The following is a 24,986-nucleotide window of genomic DNA, read 5'->3' on the forward strand; positions in this document are numbered from 1 at the left end:
GACCCACTTTCTTACTTAGACGGTAGCTCATGATTTTCATAGTTATCTAAGAACTGCTGAAGATCAAACAGTTTTTAACGGATAATAAATTCATCGTAGGTTGCAAGCTGCGAGGAGCAGAAGCTCGCTACATTACGATTTCTAGCCACTGGCAGGAGTTCAGTGCTGTTCTAACCCCACAATTATTGACCAAAATGATTCATTTTCCTGTGAAGCTATTTATACTTGACTGAGGAAATGCAACACGGTTACGCAAAATAAAATATGTTGACAACGTTAATTCCAATGGCGAAGCGTAGCATTTTTTTTTATATTACGTTGAGAATTACTAATTTGGAAAATATTTGAACAAATCTTAAAAGAAACACTGAAAGTAACTTACATCTTTCTAGCCGCAAATAGGTGACGAGAGATATAAAATCCTGCCGATTTGTTGATTTCACAACTACCTTCTCTATTGCCGAAACAATTCAGTTTGCAAGTGTATTTTGCCATTGTGTTGTGAAAGTAGGCTGTAACGCGTTTTAACATACCAAGCTTCTTTTACAAGACTCCGAGGTCCGTGGAACTGCAAGAACCAATGTGTGCTCCCTGCCGCCGTTGGATAAGCAGCTGCAGCAGCACGTAGTATACTCTTAGCTCACTTATTTGTTACCTAGTTTAATTCTTAATTTATTTGCGTGTTTTTGGTATGTGCATTGTTTGATTCATAAATTTCGTGCGTATTATAGTACTTGAGAGTTGTAGCATAGCGTTTTAGTACCTAAATAGTGAAAAATCGCGTAGACTGCTTCTGCCGCCGCGCACTGTCAGCAGTGCGCGAGTAGCAGCGTTAATGCATTTACTAGGCAATTTTTATTTTAATAGCCGTTTAAATTTTGTGTCGAATTGTTTGTGCTCTCTGTAGATTAGTTCAGACGTTCTTTGCACAACAGTTTTTAGCATGGATAGGGACTGCAACTGCTGTGTTCGGATGCAGGCTGAGTTGGCATCCCTTCGCTCCCAGCTTCAGGCAGTGTTGGTGGTGGTCACACAGCTTGAGGCTGTTGCCAATGGGCATCACTGTGGGGGTCCGGATGGGGGTTTGTCGGGGACGGCCAGCTCGTCCCACGCATCCCCCGATCGGACTACGACTGTGGTTGCCCGGGATACTGCCCGCATTGAGGCTGATCCCTCACCTGTGGTAGAGTGGGAGGTCGTCTCAAGGTGTGGCAGGGGCCGAAAGACATTCCCGAGGGCTGAACGGAAGGCCTCTCCAGTTTGTCTGACGAACTAGTTTCATGCTCTGTCTCAGGCTGATACTGATCTTCGGCCAGACATGGCTGCTTGTCCTGTTCCAGAGGTTGCCCCTCAGTCTGCAAGATCTGGGTGGTCGCATAGGGTGGGCTTACTGGTAGTTGGGAGCTCCAACATCAGGTGCATAATGGGACCCCTTAGGGATATGGCAGCAATGCATACCGGGGGGAGTCATTCGAGATGTGGAAAGGGTCCTTCCGGATGCCATGAAGGGTACAGGGTGCACCCATCTGCAGTTGGTCGCTCATGTCGGCACCAATGATGTGTGTCACTATGGATCGGAGGAAATCCTCTTTGGCTTCAGGTGGCTATCTGATTTGGTGAAGACTGCCAGTCTCGCTAGCGTGATGAAAGCAGAGCTCACCATCCGCAGCATGGTCGACAGGATTGACTGCGGACCTTTGGTACAAAGCCGAGTGGAGGGTCTGAATCAGAGGCCGAGACAGTTCTGCGACCGTGTGGGCTGCAGATTTCTCGACTTGCGCCATAGGGTGGTGGGATTTCGGGTTCTGCTGGATAGGTCAGGAGTCCACTACACGCAGGAAGCGGCTACACGGGTAGCAGAGGTTGTGTGGCGTGGACTAGGCGGTTTTTTAGGTTAGATGGCCTTGGGCAAGTACAGAAAGGGCAGTAGCCTCAAAGGGTGCGGGGCAAAGTCGGGACATGCGGGGACCAATCAGCAATTGGTATTGTAATTGTAAACTGTCGAAGCTGCATTGGTGAAGTACCGGAACTTCAAGCGCTGATTAAAAGCACCGAAGCTGAAATCGTTATAGGTACAGAAAGCTGACTGAAGCCGGAGATAAAATCTGCCGAAATTTTTACAAAGGCACAGAGTGTTTAGAAAGGATAGATTGCATGCAACCGGTGGTGACTTGTTTGTCGCTGTTAGTAGTAGTTTATCCTGTAGTGAAGTAGAAGTGAATAGTTACTGTGAATTATTATGGGTGGAGGTTACACTAAACAACCGAGCTAGGTTAATAGTTGGCTCCTTTATCGATCTCCCGACTCAGCAGCATTAGTGGCAGAACAACTGAGAGAAAATTTGGAATACATTTCACATGAATTTTCTCAGCATGTTATAGTCTTGGGTGGAGATTTCAATTTACCAGATATAGACTGGGACACTCAGATGATTAGAACGGGTGGTAGGGACAGAGCATCGAGTGACATATTGAGTGCACTATCTGAAAATTACCTCGAGCAATTAAACAGAGAACCGACTCGTGGAGATAACATCTTGGACCTACTGATAAACAGACCCTAACTTTTCGACTCTGTATGTACAGAACAGGGAATCAGTGATCATAAGGCCGTTGCAGCATCCCTGAATATGGAAGTTAATAGGAATATAAAGATAGGGAGGAAGGTTTATCTGTTTAGCAAGAGTAATAGATGGCAGATTTCAGACTACCTAACAGATAACAACGAGAATTTCTGCTCCGACATTGACAATGTTGAGTGTTTATGGAAAAAGTTCAAGGCAATCGTAAAATGCGTTTTAGACAGCTACGTGCCGAGTAAAATTGTGAGGGACGGGAAAAACCCACCGTGGTTCAACAACAAAGTTAGGAAACTACTGCGAAAGCAAAGAGCTTCACTTCAAGTGTAAACGCAGCCAAAAGCTCTCTGACCAACAGAAGCTAAGCGATGTCAAAGTTGGCTTAAGGAGGGCTATGCGTGAAGCGTTCCGTGAATTCGAAAGTAAAATTCTACATACAGACTTTACAGAAAATCCTAGGAAGTTCTGGTCTTACGTTACATCAGTAAGTGGCTCGAAACAGCATATCCAGACACTCCGGGATGATGGCATTGGAACAGAGGATGACACGCGTAAAGCTGAAATACTAAACACCTTCTTCCAAAGCTGTTTCACAGAGGAAGACCGCACTGCAGTTCCTTCTCTAAACCCTCGCACAAATGAAAAAATGGCTGACATCGAAATAAGTGTCCAAGGAATAGAAAAGCAACTGAAATCACTAAACAGAGGAAAGTCCACTGGACCTGACGGGATAACAATTCTATTCTACACGGAATACGCGAAAGAACTTGCCCCCCTTCTAACAGCCGTGTACCGAAAGTCTCTGGAGGAACGGAAGGTTCCAAATGATTGGAAAAGAGCACAGGTAGTCCCAGTCTTCAAGAAGGGTCGTCGAGCAGATGCGCAAAACTATAGGCCTATATCTCTGACATCAATCTGTTGTAGAATTATAGAACTTGTATTTAGATCGCGTATCATGTCATTAATGGAAACCCAGAATCTACTATGTAGGAATCAACATGGATTCCGGAAACAGCGATCGTGAGAGACCCAACTCGCTTTATTTGTCCACTAGACCCAGAAAATATTAGATACAGGCTCCCAAGTAGATGCTATTTTCCTTTACTTCCGGAAGGCGTTCGATACAGTTTCGCCCTGTCGACTGATAAAGCAAGAGCCTACGGAGTGTCAGACCAGCTGTGTGGCTGGATTGAAGAGTTTTTAGCAACCAGAACACAGCATGTTGTTATCGATGGAGAGACGTCTACAGACGTTAAAGTAACCTCTGGCGTGCCACAAGGGAGTGTTATGGGGCCATTGCTTTTCACAATATATATATATATATATAAATGATCTAGTAGATAGTGTCGGAAATTCCATGCAGCTTTTCGCGGATGATGCTGTAGTATACAGAGAAGTTGCAGCATTAGAAAATTGTACCGAAATGCAGGAAGATCTGCAGCGAGTAGGAACTTGGTGCAGGGAGTGGCAACTGACCCTTAACATAGACAAATGTAACGTATTGCGAATTCATAGAAAGAAGGATCCTCTATTGTATGATTATATGATAGCGGAACAAACACTGGTAGCAGTTACTTCTGTAAAATATCTGGGAGTATGCGCGCGGAACGATTTGAAGTGGAATGATCATACAAAATTAATTGTTGGTAAGGCGGGTACCAGGTTGAGATTCATTGGGAGAGTCCTTAGAAAATGTAGTCCATCAACAAAGGAGGTGGCTTACAAAACACTCGTTCGACCTATACTTGAGTATCAGTGTGGGATCCGTACCAGATCGGGTTGACGGAGGGGGGAGAGAAGATCCAAAGAAGAGCGGCGCGTTTCGTCACAGGGTTATTTGGTAAGCGTGATAGCGTTACGGAGATGCTTAGCAAACTCAAGTGGCAGACTCTGCAAGAGAGGCGCTCTGCATCGCGGTGTAGCTTGCTCGCCGGGTTTCGAGAGGGTGCGTTTCTGGATGAGGTATCGAATATATTGCTTTCCCCTACTTATACCTCCCGAGGAGATCACGAATGTAAAATTAGAGAGATTCGAGCGCGCACGGAGGCTTTCAGACAGTCGTTCTTCCCGTGAACCATACGCGACTGGAACAGGAAAGGGAGGTAATGACAGTGGCACGTAAAGTGCCCTCCGCCACACACCGTTGGGTGGCTTGCGGAGTATAAATGTAGATGTAGACAGTAATTTCACGCATCCAGAGAACACGTTTTTTAAGTCCATTGTTTATAATAGATATAAGGAGGTCCTAAAGCTGCTGTTAAAACTCTTAGCTGTAAATCAACTTTGTTCTCTTCGGTTTTTCCACTGTCGAAAGACCTGTTTTAAGTATGTTTGCAACATTACAAATAGGGAGATTGTTTCATGGAAGTCCTGGAATCTAGGTTTTACATTTACCACTACTACCGCGTCAATTACTTCGAATACTAGCCTTCTCAATTTCTGAATACATACTTCTGTTTCGTTGAAGTTGCTGTCAAATACTCCTAAATTTACAAACCTCAACTTCCACTATGCGTTTCATACATATTACTCTTTCACTAGCCTTAATGCAGTTTTCAATTTCAGGCTTACAGTGTTATGTCTGCAATTTTACGTCGCAAAATTGTTGAACAAGATAATTGTATGTGTAAGGGTCTACAGGTTGCATGCAGCCTTATGGTACGTAACATGCGCTCGTCAGCTGGCCTATCTTGAATACTGATAATATGCTTGGTCAGTACAGGCAGATTCCCACTAGAGCGCGGCGCGCGGCAACGGCAACCGATTTCCGCGTTGACGCGGAGTTTGCGTTCCTATCTGGAAGTGGCAGACGCCAGCGGTAGCCAATGACGGACCGCCACTGACCGTGCCGGCTTTGCACCCTAGCATCAGGCAACAACATGAAAGTGAAGGTGGAATGTACTAGGAGGGCACATGTCAGATACTAGGTAAGATGCTCTTCCCCAAATGGCTCACACTATGGAAGAGAAATTTAGTAATGGAGGTCAAACCCCCAGAGGGGAACCAGGGAGCGCCAAAAGGAGGAGGTGATTACGCAACAAAGCCAAATTGTAAAACCAACATAACCAGGAGGATAGCGGGGGCCAACATAAGGAAGGACACCAATAGAGGGAGAGGCGAGGGCGAGGGGAGAGGCGAGGGCGAGGGGAAAGGAGCAAGGAGGGGAAAGGAGGGGAAGGGGTAGGAAATGCAGCCCTGGAAAGAAAGAAGGCTGCAATAGCTCGGGGCCCCGTGCTCGCCACTCACGTATCCACAGAAGAGTTGTGGACCCCCCTGGGGGCTGGAAGGAGGAAGGAGGAGGAGGAGGAGGAGGAGGAGGAGGAGGAGGAGGAGGAGGGAAAGGTTGCACACCTCATGAAGGGTGTCGCTGAGGACATTATCAAGCCTTAGTCCTAAAGGTGGTTTCGGCAGCAGGCTACTTCACAACATGGTGCCAGTGTATCGAGACAATGCATCAAAAAAGAATTACACGCAAGAAGTTTGAACGGCTTCCAAACATCGCATCGATGTCTGTGATGCAGGAAGAAACTCATTTCACAAGTATCCTTCGTCAGATAGTGAGAGAGGAAGTTCAAAAGGCACTTGGATTGCATGGTGACCAAACAATGGAGACGCTTTGAGAGGTCATAAGGAAAGAAGTGGAACAGACATTGAACCCAATATCTCGTCCTTCATTTCCCTTTAACAAGGTGAGAAAGTCGACACCCAGACGCAGTTACGTTCCTACAATTCCGCAAGAGGAACCTGTTTGGGTACCAAGGAAGACTGATGTCTTGAGGACACGGGATAACAAACCAGTATGTTTCCACTGCGGACGACCGGGACATGTGGTCCCCTATTGTCGAGAAAGGTGGCAGATATTTGATGATGCCCGCGCCATAAGACAGCAGCCCGACCTTAGCCGACGCCAACTCCAGGACGACGAAGATTAACGAAAAGATGTGGGTGCAGGACGACGTAGGTCACCATCGCCGCAAGCTAGCCGCTGGAGAGGACACTCCAACAAGCCGGTCAAGGTCTCTATCGCCGTTTAGAAGCTCTAGACTATCACCTAGCCACCGCAACCTGGAATACTAATGGGTACGACCTTCCTGGGAGGTAAGGCCGCCGAAGAGAGAAATCCTCCGCCGTCTATCACCACAAAAATGATAGGAAACTACGTTGATATTCTAATGGGTGGCCTACCAGCTCAAGCCCTTGTGGACTCTTGAGCATCATCTTCAGTCATTCCGGCGAAGTACCACCGCCAGTTGCAGAAAACCATAGTCGTCGACAGCAAAACATCTCTGCTGAAGGTGGCTAATGGGAAATATGTAAAACCTACACGAAGATGGGTCATTCATGTGGGTAGAAGTGGCCATACACACCCCTTAGAATTAGTCATCTTACAAGAGTGTAGTCATGATATTCTCGGATGGGACTTTTTGAAAGCTTCTCAGGCAGTTATAGACTGTGGTCGCTCAAAGGTTATGCTAGACGAGATACTGTGGACAGGAGGATGCGCATCCGAATGTGTGGAGTGTGTGCTCGATGAAGTGATCATTCCTGCAGTCAGCACTAGAAAGGTAACTGTCACGTGTCATGCCATGCATCAACACATGGATCTTGTTGGGTAAGAGAAGCATACCACTGGAGAATGTTTTCTCGTTTAAGAACGGATTCGGTGAATTGTGGATAGTTAACTGTCGCCGAGAACTGCAGATCCTTCGAAGACGCATGTGAGTAGCATACACTGAGCCATTAATTGCTGAACAACTGAGCATCATAGAACACCCCCCCCCTCATGCCGAGTCTGTGGACGAAATTAGCGCTGCAACTACGAAACAAGATGATCTAGCTCGACTATCACCAAATCTCACTAAGAAACAACAGAAGAAGCTACTTGCCATTCTTCAAGAGTTCTCTGAATGCTTTAATCCACAGGTGAAGAGCAAATTAGACAAATTGACGGTGAAGCACCGGATTAGCACTGGAGACAGTCAACCAATAAACCAGAGAGCAAACCGTGTGTCAGCAACGCAACGTCTAATAATTCGCGATGACTTAGAGAACATGATGAAGAATGACATCACTCAGCCTTCGCAGAGCCCATCGTCGTCACCAGTGGTCCTCGTTCGGATGAAGGTGGGCAGTTGGCACTTTTTTGTTTATTACAGGAAGCTTAATAAGATAACTAAAAAGGACGTTTACCCTCTACCGCAAATTGACAATACACTCGTTTGTCTTAAGGGAGCTAAGTTTTTCTCAAACATGGACATGTACTCAGGATACTGGCCAATCTAAGTAGATGAGGCTGATCTTGAGAAAATGGCATTCATCACTCCTGGGGGCCTGTATGAGTTTAAGGTAATGCCGTTTCGTTTGTGTAATGCACCAGCAACTTTTGAACGAATGATGGATTATCTTCTAAGGCACCTGAAGTGGACGATGTGTCTTTGTTATTTAGATGACAATGTTCTTAGAGACATTTGACGAACACGTAAAGAGTCTGAGGGCCCTTCTTAAGCATCTCCAACAAGCCGAACAAACTAAATGCAAGGAAGCGTTTCTTGGAAGCAAAAGAAATCAAAATACTTTGGCACCTTGTGTTAAACGATGGTGTGCGGCCACACCCGGAAAAGATGAGAGCTATAACGGAATTGCCTATTCGTAAGAATATACAGATGTGAGAAGCTTTCTCCGATTGTGTTCTTATTACCGTCGTTCTATCAAAGACTTTTGTATAAAGCCAGGCCACTCCAAGACTTGTTAGAAGCTGATTCTAAATTTTATTTTGTAAGTAACTGGGTATGAAAAGGGAGCTCTCTTTAAATCGTATCTTCATTTCTGAACTACAGAAAATTAAAATTAACTTTTTTTTAAAAAATCTGGAACAATCTACGGAATTTAAAATTTATTTTTTTCTTAGGCCTCAATTTTTAGTCCCATATTTTTAGTTAGCAATAAACTTAACACATTAATATCGTCAAACGAACTAACAAATTAAGTGAAAGCAATTGTCCCACAATGTTAGTGTTAAGTTACACAGAGTGAACCCGAACTCCGACAAACTTTCGTAAGTTTTTCAGGGGTGCTTTGAGTATTTCGGTGTAAGGGACCCATCGTCTCCAACTGCTTGTTGCAGAATAACCGTAACTACAATTTATGCATTTTTATACATATAACCCCTCTCTTTAAAGACCTTCGCAACGATAATTATAAAATGCAGTCATCAAAACATAAAACTTAAAAACCACAGATTAATTTAACAACTTCAGGTGAAACACTGATGCGGCTGTCATTACTGTGGGAACAGCTGAGTATAACATTGCTGAACCACTCTTGCACCAAGTTCAGTGAACTCGCGCATCGGTCAACATTTCGTCAGCAAATACATCCATACTGCTGTGTCACAGTTCACGTAAGGTTTGCAGTGCTGGAAAAACAAACTGGATACAGCCGAGCAGCTCAAAATCCAAGCCTGAGGACGAAATGTGAGGTAGGGAATACTGTTAGTTGCTGGACAAAATTTACTGCCAAGTAAGACATGTAGCGTACAACTTTTATATTTGCAGTTTTTAGCCGGTACTTTCAACGCAGTTTGAAGCTAATTTGGACAAGAAACAATACCAAATGCTAAGATTAAGGAGCTGCCAGAAACCATGGATTTCATATGCCGGAATACTCAGATTGTTTCTTCAACTACCTCTGAAATAACTGACGGGAACGTAGCAAAGTGACATCGAGAACTGGCATGATTTGGACAGAAGCACACCTTACCATTTTCAAGGCATAACAGCAACAAGTAAATGCTGTGTACGGTATTTTACTACCTCTCTTTGCAAAGAAACTCCGTTAACACGCAAACAAGTACGTCAAGACATCATGCAAAGCAAATGTAACTCATCTATAGTGATTAATGATCAGCAGCTGATGTAAAATTAACTCGCCCTCTGTTTTTCTGACAAGGGAGAGAGCAGGATTTCACGCGAGAGTTAAAGCTAGCGGCTCTATAGAAGTGTTTGCTAATACCAAGGTGGCATCGAAGTCTATGGCCGCTGTGTCTTACGCAAGGAGCATTTCCAACAAGACTGGGCGTATTTTGTAGAAATATGATGTGAAATGTGTTTCTCTATCAACATCTAAGATGAGGTTTTCAGGTTCTGTAAAGAGTGATCTGGTGTGCGTAATACGGGTATCCACCGTATTCCCTGCACTTGTGGCATGTCATAATATAGAACGGATCATCAGAACAGTGGAGGACCAGCATACTAAGCGTAAGCAACACAGACGCTTCGAAAAGCTGAGCACGTCTGCCACTTCTCATCATTGTCTTTGAACTGGTCATCCAATTTAATATTATACGGAGATTCTGGCACGCATACCCAACTATTGGGATAATGTCATAAAAGAAGCATTTGAAATCAAATTTTCAAGTAGCTTCATAAATGGAGAGGGTGGCTTTCGGTCTTTGTTTATATTCTGTATGGAATCATGCTCTCTGTTTTCACAAATCGGGGAAGTTAACGCTACTTCACCCACTGATTAGCAATTTCACTATCGAGAACTTCTCGTGTCACTCGTCTATGCATCGTATGACGACACTATTGTTTCCCCTTTATAGAAAATGGCTGTATAATTAATTTTCAAGTCCAATGACAAGAATTGTGTTACACAGTTACACGTTAATAGTTTTCGGGTTTTTCCTTTAGCTGTACTGTGGGACCTGGCTTCTTCCAAGTTGTACGATTCCTGGCCAAATAACTAGCCTAGTGGTTGTGACGATCTCTTACAAATACAGGAATACATGGAATTAACGGCTGTACTTTTTGCTTTTACTGACTTCAGCTTTACACTACTAGTGCTTAATATGTGGCATACATTTCGTTGCGTCCATCCATTCCTGAGAAGTGTTTCTAACAGACGGAAAGGAAGGGACCCGTAAGAGTTAGATTCATACCGATTACGGTAACGATTCTCAGGAACTAACATAACCACTAAGTTTCCATATTACGTATTTGTTTGTAGAAGGATACGTGTCTATAGTGTATGTTAATGTGAACAGTTCTGATCACACTTTTGGCAACGTATACTTTAAAGACAGCACTTCCTACAGTGATCAGTGACTGAAAAATTGCTTACAGGGAACTGTGGAAGTATACCAGTTTAGTGTGAGGGCATACACTACTTTTGACTTCATTTTATTTTTATTAGATGTAAAATTATAAGTAACTATGTTAATACTATTTGCAGACAGTTCATTACTTTAATCCCAGAACCATTTGTTTACTGAACATCAAGACAGGCAAAATGACTAATGTGAATGAGTCTATAAAATAATCAGATTATTTTTAGGTTTACCGCGGACAATGTATTCTCAGCTACGAAAGCTCCTTACATACGTTTTTGAAGTATTTCTGTATGTCGTTTCTGCTCGCAACTACTACCAATCTATGTTCTATCAAACTTTTCATCGCTTGTCTCAGTCACTGGACTGTTTCTGATTGAAGTAATGACAACTTTGTTTCTAGTTAGCGTAGTCTGGAGACTGATATACAGAGTTGGTCAGTTCTTTATCGTATTAGTGTGTAGGAAAGGCAAAGTAATACTATTATCAATTGATTTACAGATTCGACACACTGTTACTGAAAAATGCACATAATATTTTACACAGAGTAAAACATGGAATTAACTGTTTCATTCTTTCATTGCAATTATAGAATGACCTAATCATACTGACATGTAAAAAATGCAGGAAACAGTGGCTTCCCTACCTGAAATGCAACGACAGCTTGCAAGGGGAATATTTTGTCCGGTACTTCCCACGAACAGTAAGCAAGAAGCTTAAAACTCATCGCTACGAACTGTCTAAATATTTAAGAATCATCCATCATCTGAACATAGACTGTTCGTGATACTATAACTTCAGAGAAGATTTCGACTTTGTACACAATAAACTCTTATCCGAAGCACGATCTTTTGGCGTGTGATGCGAAATGAGCTGATGACGTCTTGGTAGGAAGGCTGCAGCGTGCCGTGTTGTATGGAGAGTAATGGACAGCTGACGTAACTTCGGGTGTGCCGGAATAAATTCTTGGGACCAGTGATTTAAAAATCGTTTAATTGCTAAACGTGTTTTAAACCGTTTAAATTATTGTTTGCTTCTCGTTTGTGACGCAACCTGCTGTACCACACAGCAGCATGTACTATTTATTTAGGAGGGGCTATCATACTGGAATCAACAGAATGGATCCATAACAGCTAGGAGATAACTAGGGTCACAGCCCACGCGTCTATGGAGAGCCTGACAGCGGTGATACGCCTCAACCGTCGTTACGCTGAGCTATCTTGCTCAATCAAACCGGATGTTTAAGAAGTGTATACGTCCTCTACGAACGGTCTAGAATCTCCTCGAATGAAGGTAAACTGGTCGTAAGATGCAACATGTCAATATGGTTAAACTAACTATCATAATGCCCTGGTCTCACGATTAAAAGAAAACCGAATCAGATGTGATAATCGTCATTCTGTTAAACGGGTAGTTTCGGATAATGCATAGCAAGGCGAGAGGAAGAAACATGATAAATGACAAGCTGCAGAATACTGAAGTATGAAGGATGGCCCAGGTTCATCAGTCCCTTTTTTCTGACGCAAGCAAGGCTCAAGGTACAGAAACACCCACAGTACGTTTGAGAAAGCGAAAGGGGAAAAGGAATGGCGAACCACACTTACAAAGGAAACTGAACGAACAAAAAACGGGTAAAACACCACAAGGAAAAGTAGAAGGTATTAAAACCGTAGAGCAGATGTTGTGGGATGGCTTATCACAATAATTAAAGAGGATGCAGCACCCACACTGCAATGCTTTATAATGTCCACCTCAAAAAGACAAGGAGAGATGAACACATGTAAGGAAAAGACGATCACCAAGACAAACAAATACTAAGATAGTGTGACAGTTAAAATTGAGGGAGGGTGGCGGCCTCAGAGAAAGCCAAATGTCCAACCTTAGATAATACGAAGAAAAACCACGAATGAAACTTAAAACTAAATCTGCTGTTGAGACATTGTCCCCCAACACCGACGGTAGGGTGTTGGGAACGTAAAAAGTCCGTCGCAGAGGGGCTAAAAGTGGGCAGTCGAGCAATATGTGGACGACATTCATTCATTTGTGAGCCAGAGTGACACTGAGGTGCGTCCTCACGACGGAAGGGGTAGCCATATGTTATCCCCACATGGCCAAGGCAGATAACCACAGAGACCCTTCGAGAGGCCCACATGGAGGACTTCCACACATTCGTAGTCTTCTCAAACAGTTACAGGGATGACAATCTCCAGAAGCGGTTTCCGTATAGCCTGGTTGGCCAGCCTATCGACAAGTTCATTTCCTGGGATTCCGACGTGGCCCAGGGTCCACACAAACCCCACAGAACGACTGGACCGTCCCAGGGCATATATAGACTCCTGGATGGTCGCTACCGAAAGATGGTGGGGGTAGAACTGGTCCATAGCTTGTAGGCTGCTCAATGAGTCAGTACAGAGAAACTACTCGCCAGGGCATGAGCAGGATGAGCAGGTGTGCTCAAGAGCATGAGAAATGGCCGCCAGCTCTGCAGTGTAAACACTGCAGCCACGTGGTAAGGAGTGATGTTCAGTATGTCCATCAACATACGCGAAGCCAGTGTGACCGTCAGCTATCGAGCTTTCAGTGTAAACCACTTCATGGTCCTGGTACATGTCAAGAATTGAGAGGCAGTGACAGTGGAGAGCCACGGGGTTAACGGAGTCCCTAGGACCATGTGAAATCTCCAGGCAAAGCTTCGGCCTGACAGTAAACCATGGAGATGCATGTGAATGGCCCTCGAATATAGGTGGTAAGGGCAAGGACTCCAAATAGAAGAGATCGGACACGAAATGCAATCTTAAGCCCTGACCCAGGCCTCCAATGAGGGAAATCAACCGCTGTGAGCGGGAAAAGGAGACTGTAATTTGGATGCTCAAGAGAACTACGAATGTGTGCAACGTAAGGGGGGCGAGAACTTGTGCACACCTAACCTTCAATAGAGGGACTCCAGCCTCCTCCACGACGCTTTTCACCGGGCTCATCCCCAAAGCTCACGTTGCCTGTTTAACACCACAATGGTGCACTGTCAAACAACGCTGAGGGTGGCACCGAACCATAAACCAGACTCCCATAGTCAAGGCGGAATTGAACAAGGGCTCTGCAGAGCTGCAGCCCAGTTGGTGGTGCTCAGGCAGTGGATGGCATTTGGGTGCTGCCAGTGCTTCCGCTTCAGCTGACGAAGATGAAGCCACGTCAGTCGTGCATACAGGGAGGGTGAAGTGGACGGCCCTACAGCTCCTGCTAGACCGTCAATGGGCACTAGAACTAGAGACAATACAGAGCCCTTCGGGACCAGTTTCTCCTGGATATGGGGGACTATGGAAAGCACCAACTTTGACACGAAAGTATGTAGCGACAGGAAATTCTGGATTCAAAACGGGAGTGGGCCGCTCAGACCCCACTCATGCAATGTGCAAGGATATGTTGCCACGTGCTTTCATACGCTTTTCGTAAGTCAAAAAAGACGGCAACAAGGCGTTGGTGTCTGGAAAAGGCTGCTCGGATGGCAGACTCGAGGGACAAGATTCAGTGGTAGAGCGACCCAGGTAGAGGCCAGCCTGGCATGGAGCCAGTAGGCCACGTGACTCCAGGACCCAACCCAACCGCCGACACCATAAGACACCTTACAAACAAGGTTTGTGAGGCTGATGGGCCGATAGCTATCCACATCAATCGGGTTTTTGCCGGGTTTGAGCACTGGTATGATTGTGCTCTCCCGCCAGGGCAATGGAAAGACGCCATCGCACCAGATCCGGTTGAAGATCACTAGTTGAAATCGCTTGTAGTCAGACGAGAGAAGTTTAATCATGTGACGGTGGATCCAATCTGGCCCAAGGGCTGTGCCGGGGCAATGTGCAAGCTCGCTGATGAGCTCCCACTCTGTAGATGGGGCGTATAGGGTTCACTGTGGCGTGTAGTCAACTAGAGGTCTTTCCTTTCCATTCGCCGTTCGAGGGTGCGAAAGGCTGGTGGAGGGGGTAGTTCTCTGCCGCAGAGGCTCGAGCGTAGTGCCCAACAGTGATTGGCAATCGTGTTTGCACCAGTAGGTAACACGCCACTGATGTAAATGACAGGAACACCTGTTGGGGTCTGGTAACCAGACTTGGTAAGGTGACGTATGGTGCCAAATGGTCCACAAGTATCTCTTCCGACACCCCTGTTTCCGTTGTTTTATAAGCTGGGGATAGCGGGCACGGAGCCGCTTATAGGCTATTAGGTGCTCTATGGAAGGGTGCCACTGATGTCGCCGGAGAGCTCGCCGACGCTCTTTAATTACCTGCCACAGCGACTTCTGGCAAATTGGGCCTAAAGTTGCATGCAGCCCATCGGTGTCAGGTTCTGGACGAAGTCCTGATATGTTTCGCTTTGTGATGCCCTCACCCGCAACAGCTTTTCCTTTACAACAACTAATAAATGTAATACTATAAAGCTGCTCACATTAAATACAAGCGTGGCATTAGACGTACAACACTTAAAAATGCATTGCAGAGAATACTATCCTCTATAGTTGAATACACAAATTAAGAAAAGTTATATATGCTTTGCCCTAATTTTAATCTACCAAGTCGAAAAAAGTTGTCAAACTAATTCTCAGTTTGTATCCTGAGTACTTCGTTAACAAATTATTTAGTTGCCGCAAAGGCTGCGTCTTGCGTCTGATGCGTGGACGAGGGTGAGTAACAGTTCCTATGTTCTCGCTGCACATTTCGTGGTTGAGGAGAGTGAACTGAAACCATTCGTCTTACAGTGCTCACAATTTTGAGAGACACGCACTGCAGAAAACATCTCAAACTGGGTGAAGTCTGCTATTACGAAATTAATATCGATTTTATAATCATCTCCATAATAACGGACAGTGCGTCAAGTATGAGTAACTACCAAGCTTGTCAAACTTCCACATATCCCATGCTTTGTACATTCTTTGAAACACTGTGCAACACCAAACTCCGGTGTCTATACAGAAAAATTATTGGGCGCACAGCAATTATGTTTTTGAGAAGGGGACCCTTGCTTTAAGCAAACCTGCTGAAATGCAAGGAAATTTTGAAAACGAGCGACTGAAACCAGATGTAACTATTTATGAAATATTGTAAAAAAATTTTTTTAAAATAAATGTCCCGTAATTTTTGCCTCGCTATTTTTAGTCAAATATTATCAAAATCTATCCTCTTCCACTTAGAAGATACATAGTGGGAGATAATGCAACAGGCTTTACTAATTTTTGACAGGTTTCGGTGGGGTAACCAAAGAGATGTCCTCAGAGTGAACAGTCTCAGCCGCCCGCGGTGGCCGTGCGGTTCTAGGCGCTTAAGCCCTGAGCCGCGATGCTGCTACGGTCGCAGGTTCGAATCCTGCCTCGGGCATCAGTGTGTGTGTGTGTGTGTGTGTGTGTGTGTGTGTGTGTGTGTGTGTGTGTGTGATGTCCTTAGGTCAGTTACGTTTAACTAGTTCGAAGTTCTAGGGGACTGATGACCACAGCAGTTGAGTCCCATAGTGCTCAGAGCCATTTGAACCATCAAAAATTAAGATATTGCCAAGATTAATGGAATGAAAATTTAAATCTTATGAAGACGAAAATAAAGAATATCCTCAAGAAACAGAGTCACTGGTTTATAATTTCCTTAAACGCTTATGTAAGTGTTTTGGGGTTATCTCCGGGAACGAATTGGTCAGGTAACTTTACTAAACCTCCGATTCAATCTAGGACTTTCAGCACAAAATTCTTCAGGATTGCTACATTGCAGAAATGTAAGCGTTGGTTGTTCAACAAGAACACAGCTCATTTCTGAACCACTCACCACTGTAATTCCTGAGCTTCAACCTGGAAGGACTTTGGTGAAACTACTGGTCAGCTTCAAGCAAGTCACCAGGCGTAAAGTGTGGCAACTGTCCACTAGGAAAAGTATTTAGCCCAGGAACAGCGGTCCCTTGAACTCTTGAGAAAGAAGAGAATTGCAGTGGCCAACGCTGTATCAATTTGTTCTAAAAGTGTTATGCATCACACCAACAGTAGTGCCCTGTTAACGAATATTTTCAAAAGCAGGACTAATATTCACTGTGCAGAAAAACACGTCGACTAAAGTGTCTCAGTATTACCACATAAGTATCCAAAAAAGATTATGTAAATAAAATCTGAGTAAATGAGAGCATATACAATAACTTGTAATTTTATACTATGTTTTTTCAATGAAAATATGAAATATAACAAGAACAAGTCTTATTTTTAAAATATCCCATTTGATAAATATTTAGTATTTTGTTGCAATATTTTTAACTTTTACAGCAGACAATGTTTAAAACTATCTCAAAGTTAATAGGACTAACAAAATTATTACTTCTCTTTATAAGTTATTTAAAAAGATCAATCCAGATAAAAATAGAGGTCTAGTGAACTGAAATAAAAAGCAATGTAGCTTCCTTTTACGTATTTTGTGAGTGTGGTGAGTCATGGAAAAAAAAGAGCTTTCATTACAGTGGTTGACCTGTTCTGATCGGATTTCTGAAAAGAAGTTTTGCCCATCTCAATTTGTCGCAGCTATTTGCTTGGCTGGAAGAGAGGGGGAAGTAACAGCAACGAACCACTATGCGACTGACGCACTATTTGTGTCGCGCGCACGGGCAGGAACAGGGTAGATAATTCTTCCTACCTTATTATTTAAACATTCGCTCAGAAATGTCGGCTGGCCGCTTCTGTCTCAGATGAGCAGCTTATGGAGTTGATATCCGAACAGCGTATTTTGTGGAACGTAGCTAACGCTGTGTTGAGAAACTGAACGCTGAAGGAGATGAATTGGATACAAATATGAATAAAAATGAATGAAACATAAGCAGAAATGTCTTAGTATGTCCAATGTAATACATTTTTAAATATATTTGGATGCGGTGGCCGATGCGCAGTTACCAGTTTCCGTCCGAAACATTAGGGATGTTAACTCGTTTGTTCGGAGGGGTAGGTCAACGATGTCTGCCCGTTTTCGACCGGTCAGCAACGCGCTGCAATTACGGGATCCATACAGACGCCCTGCCATCCCCTGTTATCTTTCTCTAACGACTTTACAGAAACCATTCGGCAGAAAAATTAATTTTTACTTTATTTTTAGCTTTCTATCTGATGATGCCCATATCACTCCGTTAATGGTCACAGTCATTTACGTGGAATAAAGACAATGCGCGAAATTCGGAAAGTTTGCAATGAAAAATATACGTCGCTAAGGTTTTGCGTTTGGCGAATATTGCATAACGTTACTGCTTACGAAATTTAGCTAACTCATTCAATTTTTCTGTGGACTTGGGTGGAGGTGTGTCGGTGACCTCGAGAGAATTTATCTGATGAGGCTCACTCAATTCCTATCTCGCTGCGTCAGCGGTAAAGCCAGATTGAATTATCTAGAACATTCCCCATATTGCATGAACCTGTTTGAGATATCGAAACGAGATTTTAGCATACGATACTAGACAAAGGAGAGAATTTTGCCTTACGATTATTAAGCAAAACGTCTGCCGTTTTATTCCACTACCTGCACACTTTTTCGACGAAAGAACGTAATTTTTAAGGTCAATCGATAGCTGCTGAAAAGATGAATGCTATGGATTTTGGTGCAACCTAAGTGAAGACTTAACATGTTTTGTACCGAGGATGTGCTTTTCCATAAGCTACTGACCATTCTTTCCCCTCAGTTCCTCACTTCATGAAGTTATTAATCCACTGTTTCAGAATTCTCCCACCGTCATGTCTGCATAACATGTTAGAGAGGTGATACTGTCTAAAGAAGCAAATGCCGGCAGTGGTGGCCAAGCGGTTAAAGGCGCTACAGTCTGGAACCGCGCGACCGCTACAGTCGCAGGTTCGAATCCTGCCTCGGGCATGGATGTGTGTGATGTCCTTAGGTTAGTTAGGTTTAAGTAGTTCTAAGTTCTAGGGGACTGATGACCTTAGAAGTTAAGTCCCATAGTACTCAGAGCCATTTGAAAGAAGCAAATTTCAACATAGCAACCATTTAATGTTATGGTTTTACTCAATATTCGCCACTCATGAAAAAGTGTTTAAGTGTGTCAAATCTTATGGGACTTAACTGCTAAGGTCATCAGTCTCTAAATTATGGTAAGGACAAACACACACACCCATGCCAGAGGGAGGTCTCCAACCTCCGCCGGGACCAGCCAGACAGTCCATGACTGCAGCACCCTAGACCCTCGGCTGCCACTCATGACATTTCTCTCAGAGTTACATATGGTTTAGAAGCCAGGCGAAAATAAGTATCTGCATTTTCGCCGGAATTATTTTTACATACTAACCAAAACAGTTGACAGATCTTATTGGTCACCTATCAAGTATGGGAGTGGAGGCACTCCACTTAATATTTACAGGAACTGTGAGCGTAGGTTTCAGAATACATCGGCACTTCCCCACAGCGCCTGCCCATAACCCCCACCATTACCGCTCTCCTCCCACGTGCCCTGCCATCTCCTCATCTACTGGCCACCCTATTCTGCGTGGACTCTGCTGAGCCTTTAACCAGTTATTTTGCATTTTGTGGTTGGTTGGTTGGGGTTTAAGGGACCAAACAGCAAGGTCATCAGTCCCTTGTTTCACATGTGGTCCATTCCGCTAATGTGACATCTCATCTCAGGAAAGTCAGAACAATATAAGGGAAAGGACTAAAAACGTAAAGGGGCAGTCATGTTGTCAATGGTAAAAACAAAATGAGGGAAGTCGGCAAGAGAACGAACCCAATGCTATGCTGAAGCAGCATAGGCAAGACCACCTGTGACTTAAAAGGTACAACCGCTAGAATGTAGACAGTACGTATGGGAAAAGGAGACTAACCAAGCCTTAAAAAAAAAAGTGTAAGAACAGAGTAAAAGGGGAAGAAAAGAGGATTTCGGTCAGGGAGGTGAATCGGGAATCTCCGAACACTGCTTACAGTGGGAGACACCCAAACACTCACCGCCCTGCCCCAATACCAGAGAGAGATTAAAAACCTTAAAACTGAGAATAAAAACCACTTTCCCGAAGGAAACCGAGAACCAGAGAGACCATCCGGGAATCGTCAGCCAACATAAAAGGTATAGTGTGGGGGATTTTTTTTTGGTGGTGTTTAAGGGCGCTCAACTACTGAGGTCATTAGCGCCAGTCACTGTTAGAGCACATGGAATCTACTAAAACTCAAGGGGAGGGGTAGGGGACACCAGAAAGACCTGACAAAGATGCAGATAAAATAAGTAAAAAGGTTAGATGTCTTTGGACAAGCCAGTCAAAGTTATAAAACGCAGAACACGAGCAGCTGCTCGAGCGTCATCAGCTAAAATATCCGGTAAACTAGATGGCAGGGACAGGACAACACGAGATTGACTAAAGCGGGGACACGACAATAAAACATGGCGCACTGTTAATGCCTGACCACAAGGGCACTGCGGGGCTGGGTCACCAGAGAGCAGGTAGCGGTGGCTAAACCGGCAATGCCCAATCCGCAACCTGGTCAGAAGGACCTCCTCTCGCCGAGATGGTCGGGAGGAGGTTGTCCAAGCAGTTGCGAGCAGTTTTACTGCCCGGCGCTTGTTTCCTTGGAGGGATGACCAAGCATCCCACCACAACGACACAAGCCTCTTACTAACATCCCCACGAACGTCGGATGACGGGGCACAATGGGAGGATGGCCGAGGCAGGATGACTGCAGCCTTAGCTGCAATATCGGCCGCCTCATTTCCACAGATAGCAACATGTCCCGGGAGCCAGACTAACGCCATCAAGACGCCCCCCAGGTGGAGCAAGCGCAGACAGTCCTGAATCCGGTGGACCAGAGGGTGCACAGGATAAAGAGCTTGGAGACTGGAGAGAGCTGAGAGAATCTGAGCAGATAACTTTCTGTATCCGCTGATGGCGGCGGATGTAGTGGACAGCCTGGAGAACAGCGTAAAGCTCCGCAGTATAAACCGAACACTGGTCGGGAAGCCGAAAGTGATTTGGGGTGTCGCCAACAATATAGGCACTCCCTACACCTAACGATGTTTTCGAGCCATCGGTGTAAATAAATGTGGCGTCCGTCATTTGTGCACATAGAGCAGCAAATGCCCGACGATAAACAAGTGAAGGGGTACCATCCTTGGGAAATCGACAAAGGTCAAGGAGCAGGCAAATCTGGGGACGGAGCCAAGGCGGTGCTGTACCCCAAGTTGTCAAGAAGGTTTTAGGAAAGCGGAAGGAAAGAGAATGGAGCAGTTGACGGAAGCGGACTCCCGGTGGTGGTAGGGAGGAGGTGCAGCCTGCATACCCTACATCAAAGGAGACGTCGAAAAAAAAGGTCAGGGGCTGGATTAGCAGGCATGGAAGACAGATGGCTAGCATAACGACTCAGAAGGACTGCTCGCCGATTGGACAGCGGAGGTTCAGCAGTCTCAGCATAAAGGCTTTCCACAGGGCTGGTGTAAAAAGCTCCAGACACTAAACGTAATCCACGGTGGTGGATTGAGTCGAGACGCCGAAGAATAGACGGCCGAGCAGAGGAGTAGACTATGCTTCCATAGTCCAATTTCGAGCGCACTAAGGCGCGATAGAGGCGGAGAAGGACCACTCGGTCCGCTCCCCAGGAGGTACCATTCATTCAGGACACGGAGGGTGTAGAGGGATCGCAGACAGCGAGCTGAAAGATAGGAATTGTGGGAGGACCAGCACAGTTTTCTGTCAAACGTAAGACCCAAGAATTTAGCGACCTAGATGTAAGGAGGGCGGAAGAAACTCCTTACGTCCCCAAAAATTTACACAAACGGTCTTACTGGGAGAAAAACGGAAGCCGGTTTCGATGCTCCAAGAGTGGAGGCAATCGAGACATCCTTGAAGACGTTGTTCAAGATTGGTTGGTTTGGCGGATTAAAGGGACCAGACTTCTATGGTCATCGGTCCCTTTTTCCAAAGACAAAGAACACCCACAGAGAATAAAAACGGGGAACAGAAGAGATCACAGACGATACAGAACAAGAGAAACAGACAAAGACAAGACAAAACGAACTAAAACCACACAGAGTGTGACAGTGGTTGGCCGACCATAGAAATAAAAAAGGAAAAGCCAACCACTTAGAAACACATTAAAAAACAGTTGAAAATCAGAGGCCAAAGGCCAGAATCAACACAAAACAATAAAATAAAACATAAACACTCAGATTAAATGATAAAATCCCCCTGCCGAATAAAACGTAAAACTAAGTCAGCCATAGTGGAGTCGTCTGTTAAAAGGGCAGAGAGCGTATCAGGCAGCGCAAATGTCTGCCTGACCACAGCTAAAAGGGGGCAGGCCAACAGAATGTGGGCCACTGTCAAAGCCGCCCCGCAGTGACATACAGGAGGGTCCTCCCGGCGCAGTAAATAACTATGTTAGCCGGGAGTGGCCAATGCGGAGCCGACAAAGGACGACGGAGTCCCTGCGGTTGGCTCGCATGGATGACCGCCACACAGTCGTCGTCTCCTTAATGGCACGGAGTTTATTGGGTGTAATCCGATCGCGCCATTCAGCATCCCAAAGCGCAAAAACTTTTCGGCGGAGGACTGCCCGCAAATCAGTCTCTGGGAGGCCAACGTCCAGAGACTGTTTACATGTGGCCTCTTTCGCCAGGCGGTCAACATGTTCATTGCCCGGGATACCGACATGACCGGGGGTCCACACAAAGACCACAGAGCGGCCGCAACGCGCAAGAGTATGTAGGGACTCATGGATAGCCATCACCAGACGATAACGAGGAAAACACTGGTCGAGAGCTCGTAAACCACTCAGGGAATCGCTACAGATCACGAAGGACTCACCTGAGCAGGAGCGGATATACTCTAGGGCTCGAAAGATGGCGACTAGCTCAGCAGCGTAAACGCTGCAGCCAGCCGCCAAGGACCGTTGTTCGGAATGGTCCCCTAGAGTTAGCGAATACCCAACACGACCAGCAACCATCGAACCGTACGTGTAAACAATTCCAGAGCCCTGATACGTGGCAAGGATGGAATGAAAGCGGCGGCGGAAGGCCTCTGGAGGGACCGAGTCCTTCGAGCCCTGTGCCAAGTCGAGCCGAAGGCAAGGGCGAGGAACACACCACGGGGGTGTACGCAGAGGCGCCTGGAAAGGAGGCGGAACAGGGAAAAACCCAAGCCCACAGAGAAGCTCCTTGACGCGTACGGCGATCGAACAACCCGACCGGGGCCGACGGTCCGGCAGATGGACGACCGACTGCGGGAAGAGGACACGGTAATTTGGTTGCCCGGGCAAACTAAAAACATGGGCAGCATAAGCAGCCAGTAATTGTTGGCGTCGTACCCGCAGTGGAGGTACACCTGCCTCCACTAGTACACTGTCCACAGGGCTGGTGCGGAAAGCACCAGTGGCAAGGCGTATCCCGCTGTGGAGAATTGGGTCCAGCACCCGTAACGCAGATGGGGATGCTGAGCCATAAGCCAGGCTCCCATAATCCAGACGGGACTGGATTAACGCCTGGTAGAGCCGCAACAGGGTAGATCGGTCGGCGCCCCAGCGGGTGTGGCTCAAGCATCTCAGATCGTTTAGATGCCGCCAACACGTCTGTTTCAGCTGCCGGATATGAGGCAGCCAAGTCAACCGGGCATCGAAAACCACCCCCAAAAACCTGTGGGTCTCCACCACAGCAAGGAGTTCGTCGGCAAGATAAAGCCGCGGCTCAGGATGGATTGTTCGGCGCCGGCAGAAATGCATAACGCGGGTGTTGGCTGCCGAAAACTGAAACCCATGCGCTACAGCCCAAGACTGCGCCTTACGGATAGCGCCCTGTAGCTGACGTTCAACAGCTGCAATGCCAGTAGAGCTGTAGTAAAGGCAGAAGTCGTCAGCATACAGGGAAGCGGAGACAGAATTTCCCATGGCCGCAGCAAGCCCGTTAATGGCTATTAAAAACAGACACTTAAAACAGAGCCCTGTGGCACACCGTTCTCCTGGACGTGGGAGGAACTATACGAGGCCGCGACTTGCACGCGGAAGGTACGACACGACAGAAAATTGCGGATAAAAATCGGCAGAGGACCCCGAAGACCCTATCCATGAAGCGTAGAAATAATGTGATGATGCCATGTCGTATCGTACGCCTTCCGCATGTCGAAAAAGACAGCGACCAGGTGCTGACGGCGGGCAAAAGCAGTACGGATGGCCGATTCCAGGCTCACCAGATTGTCGGTGGCGGAGCGGCCACTACGGAACCCACCCTGAGACGGAGCCAGAAGGTCCCGAGACTCCAGTACCCAATGCAAGCGCCAGCTCACCATCCGTTGGAGAAGCTTGCAAAGAACGTTGGTGAGGCTAATGGGGCGGTAGCTGTCCACCTCCAGAGGGGTCCGTCCAGATTTCAAAACGGGGATGACAATGCCTTCCCGCCGTTGCGACGGAAACTCCCCCTCGACCCAAAGACGGTTGTAAAGATCGAGAAGGCGCCGCTGGCAGTCCACTGAAAGGTGTTTCAGCATCTGAGAGTGGATGCCATCTGGCCCAGGAGCGGTATCAGGGCAAGCAGCTAGGGCACTGCGAAATTCCCACTCACTGAATGGAGCATTGTAAGATTCCGGGTGGTTGGTGCGAAACGAAAGGCTCCGACGTTCCATCCGCTCTTTAATGGAGCGGAAGGCCTGGGGGTAATTCGCAGAAGCGGAACTCATAGCAAAATGCTCTGCTAAGCGATTTGCAATGACGTCGGAGTCAGTACAAACGGCTCCATTCAGTGAGAGCGCAGGGACGCTGGCAGGGGTCCGATAGCCGTAGACGCGTCGAATCTTGGCCCAGACCTGCGAGGGAGTGACATGGAGGCCAATGGTGGACACATACCGCTCCCAGCACTCCTTCTTGCCTTGGCGGATAAGGAGGCGGGCCCGCGCACGCAGCCGTTTGAAGGCGATAAGGTGGGCTAAGGAGGGATGTCGCTTGTGACGCTGGAGCACCCGCCGGCGATCTTTAATCGCTTCAGCGATCGCAGGCGACCACCAAGGCACAGCCTTCCGCCGAGGGGACCCAGAAGAACGGGGAATGGCAGATTCGGCGGCAGTAACGATGCCGGTGGTGACCGATTGAACCATCGCATCAATGTCATCAGTAGAGAGAGGCTCAAAAGAGGCAGTGGAGGAGAACAAATCCCAGTCAGCCTTATTCATAGCCCATCTGCTAGCGCTATGAGAAGAGTGACGCTGTGGTAGTGACAAAAAGAGCGGAAAGTGGTCACTACCACACAGGTCGTCATGCACACTCCATTGGACAGACGGTAAGAGGCTATGGCTACAGATGGAAAGGTCAATGGCGGAGTAGGTGCCATGCG

The sequence above is a fragment of the Schistocerca piceifrons genome, chromosome X (assembly GCF_021461385.2).
Source record: "Schistocerca piceifrons isolate TAMUIC-IGC-003096 chromosome X, iqSchPice1.1, whole genome shotgun sequence".
NCBI classification, from domain to species: domain Eukaryota; kingdom Metazoa; phylum Arthropoda; class Insecta; order Orthoptera; family Acrididae; genus Schistocerca; species Schistocerca piceifrons.